This window comes from Orycteropus afer, unplaced genomic scaffold, assembly GCF_000298275.1.
Source record: "Orycteropus afer afer isolate SDZICR_OR568_19922 unplaced genomic scaffold, OryAfe1.0 scaffold00034, whole genome shotgun sequence".
Classification (NCBI taxonomy): domain Eukaryota; kingdom Metazoa; phylum Chordata; class Mammalia; order Tubulidentata; family Orycteropodidae; genus Orycteropus; species Orycteropus afer.
In genome coordinates, this window is record NW_006921621.1 from 15363659 (window position 1) to 15368614 (window position 4956).

A 4956-nucleotide genomic window follows, 5' to 3' on the forward strand; every position below is an offset into this window, starting at 1 on the left:
AAAAAAAAAAAAAAAAGGATTGCAAGCAGCCATCTAGATGCAATGATGGGTCTCTCTTCATCCAGAGCAAAGATGAATGGAGCAAACCAAAGATACATGGAAACAATTAGGCCAAGGGACTAGTAGTCCATGTGATCCTCAGCCTATAAGACCATGAGACCAGAACTAGATGGTGCCCTGCTACCCCTGTCAACCACTTGGAGGTGGACTGATGCAGGAGATCCTGGGAGAACAATGTGGAACAAAACTGAAAATCATTAAAAAAAAAAAGAAGAAGACGACGACGACCAGGTTTGCTGGTCTGATAGAGGCTGGTGAGAACCCTGAGACTATGGCCCCTAGTTCCCCTTCAGGTCTGGAACTGAACTCCTGTGGCTTCCAGCCAAATAGGCATATGGAGTGAACATTAATATCAGGTAGATACACTCTTTGGAACTATCAATCGTGGGTGAACAGAAGGGCAGTGTTTGCACAGGAAGCCAGCTAGGGGGGCAGGAGTACATGGGGAAGAAGGACACAAGGAAGAGGTTAACTACGGGGAGGAAGCAGGAAGGGAGCTGTTACTGTGGTGGTTAAGTTTGTGTGTCAACTTGGCTGGGCCTGGTTGAGTGGCTGGGCAGTTGAATGTAGTTATTTCCCATGGTGAGACTGGTAATTAACTCCATGGTGGAATCTATTGGAGCAGCTGAGTAGCTGCTTTGGGTATGTGGTTTGTTTTGGGAAATGGTCTGTTTCCCGTAACAGTTTTGGGAATGATCTCTAGCATATGGCATGCTTGGACCCTGCATATAGCTGTGTCATTGTTCGGCAGCCTGCCATGCTCTGCCAACCTGGGAACTTACAATGGACTTGAATTAATGACCTGTCGTGTGTGGTTTTGGTAACATCAGGACTATGCCACTTTATTTGTCAACCTTGGTCTTGTTAGCCTCGGCAGCCAGCAGCTGTCTGAGTGAAAAGATGCCTCTAGCTTCAGTGGGCCAGGAGCAAGTGGCAGAGCTGAAGCCCAAGGTCGAGGGGCTTTCACACAGCCCCTAGAGCCTGGCACTTTGAACTTGGACTTAAAGCCTCCAAACTGTGAGAGAATAAACTCATGTTTGTTAAGGCCATCCCATTTGTGGTGTATTCCTGTCAGAGGGGCACTAGGTAACCAGAACAGTTACATTGTGGGGTATGGCAGTCAATGTCATGAGACAAAATGTGTAGGAACTGCTGTACGGAAAATGAATTTGCTCTGTGAACTTTCACCCAAATCACAATAAAAATTAAAAACAAGAAAAATATCCTGTGGAGCAGTTCTGCTCTGGAACACGTGGGGTGACCATGAGTTGGAATCGACTCAACAACAACCGGTTTGGTTTTAGGGTCAGACAGAGAAGGAAGCTTCTGATGGAGAAGGAATGGTCAGAGAAGTCAGAGACTGGTGCCTTCACAAAAGTCAAGGGAGGAGAGGTTAAGAGGCAGATGTGGCCAGCAATGCTAGCCACTGCTGAGCAGTCAAGAAGATCAGGAGTGAAAAGGCCTTCCGGGTTGCAGGGGCCCGGACCAATAACATATGGGTTGTGTGTGTGTGGGGGGAGGCGGCTAACAACTTCCTGGTTCCAGGGGGCAGGGCCAAATAAATCTGGCTCCTAGGGGTCTGGGCCAGTGACATCTGAGTCCCAAGAGAAGAAGATACACAGGGAGTCACAGAAAGGACTCCATTGAGAACTGAAGTTATGCTGCCACTAGTCAAGGAACAGGAACTCTGGTGGCATAGTGCCTAAGGCACCTGACTGCTAACCAGAAGGCTGGCGGTTCAAACCCACCAGCCACTCCTTGGAAGGAAGGTTGGGCAATCTACTTCCATAGTGATACTGCCTTGGAAACCCAAGGAGGGGTCGCTATGAGTCAGGTCTGACTCAATGGCAAACAACAACAGTCAAGGAATGCCTGGTGCTATTAAAAGCTGGAAGAAACAAGGAGGGATCTTCCCCTAGAGACTTTGAAGAGAGCATGGCCCTGCTAACATGGTAAATTCAGACTTCCAGCTTGCTTTATATAAAGAAAACCAAAATCCTTACAACTGGACCAATAAACAACATCATGATAAATGGTGAAAAAATGAACTTGTTAAGGATTTAATTCTTGGACCAACAATCAATGCCATGGGAACAACAGTCAAGAAATCAAAGGCTGTATTACAATGGGCAAACTCTGCTGCAAAAGGTCTCTTTGAAGTGTTAAGAAGCAAAGACGTCACTTTGATAACTAAGGTGCACCTGACCCAAGCCTTGGTCTTTTTAGTCACTTCATATGCAGGTGAAACTGGACAATGAAAAAGAAGACTAAAGAAATGACACCTTTGAATTGAGCTGTTGGTGAGGAATATAGACTATACCATGTGGACTGCCAGAGTATGAACAAATTTGCCTTAGAGGAAGTACAGCCAGAATGCTTCTTAGACGAGAGAATGGAGATCACCATCTCCCATGCTACGGTGGACAGTGTTGGCGTGACTCTGTGCCTGACACCATGATAGGCACATGACACGTTGGGAGTTCTCGACAACTGTGTTCAGCCCTCGCAGAATACATCTTATTTTCCACACATCTACTGTGAGTTCCCTCCAGATACAAGGTGGGCACGATGGCTGAGAAAACGGACTGTCATTACTGCTGGGAGTAGCTTCAGGGGAAGAAAGATGTGCGGAAGGATGGCCACCACTGCTGCCTGAAGTGCTTTGACAAGTTCTGTGCCAACACCTGTGTAGAATGCTGCAAGCCTACTGGTGCAGATTCCAAGGAGCTGCATTATAGGAACTGCTACTGGCACGTTACCTGCTTCCACTGTTCCAAGTGTCTTCACCCTCTGGCCAATGAGGCCTTTGTGGCCAAGGGCAACAAGATCCTGTGGAACAAGTGCTCCACTTGTGAGGACTCCTCCAAGTACAAAGGATGTTTCAAGCTGATTGTAGCAGGAGATCAAAAGATGGAGGTACAAGGGGACCGTCTGGCACAAAGACTGCTTTACCTGTAGCCACTGCAAACAAGTCATTGGGACTGGAAGCTTCTTCCCTAAAAGGGAAGACTTCTACTGCGTGACGTGCCACGAGACCAAGTTTGCCAAGCATTGCATGAAGCGCAGTAAGGCCATCACTTCTGGAGGAATCACTTACCAGGATCAACCGTGGCATGCCGAGTCCTCCGTGTGTGTTACCTGCTCTAAGAAGCTGGCTGGGCAGTGTTTCACCACTGTGGACAAGTGTTGTTGCATGAATTGCTACAAGAATTTTGTGGCCAAGAAGTGTGCTGGATGCAAGAACCCCATCACTGGGTTTGGTAAAGGCTCCAGTGTGGTGGCCTATGAAGGACAATCCTGGCCCAACTCCTGCTTCCACTGCAAAAAAAATGCTCCATGAACCTGGCCAACAAGCACTTTCTTTTCCACAAGGAGCAAGTGTACTGCCGACTGTGCCCAAAAGCTGTAATTTGACAGGGGCTCCTGTCCTGTAAAATGGCATTTGCATCTTGCTCTTGGTGTCCTCTTTCTCCCCTGACCATCAATAGGAAAAGAGTGTTGTGTCTCTTCCAAAAAAAGATTAGGAGTGAGAAGAGGATTTTGTGATTAATGACATAGAATGGAGCCTTTCAAATACTTTTGAGTAAAATTCAAAGGTAAGAAGTAATTTTTGTGTCACATCTGTGGCAAATTAAATGACTGATCCCAACTCTGCACCCTTCATGTTGTAGTTATACATCCACATCCTTTGCCACGTTACTGCAGTTCATGCTGGGTTTCGCCATGTGAATTGCTTTGGCTGATAACATGTGAACAGGCTTGTGGTTTAAGCATGCATATGTGATGTGGCTTGACCTCTTGTGTTTCTGCCACCACTTAAGAGCATGCTCTGGGTGCTATCACAATAGACCTAAATAAACCAGACCTGCAGCCTGGAGTCAAGCCCAATGGAACTCAGTTAAGCCTAGCCAAGATCAAACGTTGCCAATCTGCAGATTGTGGGTAAGAAAAATGTTTGTTGCTATAAACCAGAGATTTTGAGGCTATTATGTAGCATCATTACAATAGCTTACTAATATACAACCCAATGTTGTACATATATGTATCAAATATAACAAACAGAATTTTGTAAAATAGTATCTACTTTTACAGTACAATATACTATGATAGTTTCAATTATGTTTTCCTTCTTCTTTTTCTTTTAATGCTGGCTGCAACCCACAATTTGAAAATCCACTGCTCTAGAGAAATTGTTCTTGATCTTTCTTTTCCCACTGCAATAACTTAAGGGATGTAACACACCATCTACATCAGCAACAGTGGCTCACTTGCTAGCTGTGTGACCTTGGGCAAACTACTTGACCTCTCTGAGCCTCCATTTCCTAATCTATGAAATAAGAATAAGAGCATTTGGCTACCAGAGTAGTTACAGATTAAATGAGAGAGTCCACGTTAAATGCTTAGCAAAGCAACTGGTAGAGAGCAAGTGCTCAGGAAATGTTAGTCCTTATTTTCATTACTGAGAAGTTTGGGAAGGACCAAAAGGAACTAGGATAATTTCAGAGGTAAGGACTCATTTCTTTAGGATGGGGAACTAAGCTGAGTTACTGGAAAGAAGTAGCAGACACCTGATGGCACAAGGACAAGTAACAAAAGGGCAGGAATCAAAGCAGTGCAGGGCTGAAGAGCCTGCAGCAATGAGGCGTGAAGCATCATCTCTTCACTTAGTTCTACCTACTCTATCTCCCTCCTAGAGTCTGCCTGCCTGCCTGCCTATCTACCTACCTATCTATCTATCTATGATTTGGATGAAAATTTACAGAGAAAATTCACTTTCCATACAGCAGTTCACATACACTGTCTCATGACATTGACTACAATTTACCCCAATGCAACAGCTTCCCCCCCACTTCCTCCCGAAGTTACCTCTTCCCTGTGTCCATCCCTCCATGCACT

General features: G+C 45.5%; 1 pseudogene; it reads left to right on the forward strand.

Annotated features, from left to right (window-relative positions):
* The first annotated feature begins 2610 nt into the window (after window positions 1–2610).
* On the forward strand, window positions 2611–3474 carry LOC103193185 (annotated as a pseudogene).
* The last annotated feature ends 1482 nt before the right edge of the window (window positions 3475–4956 follow it).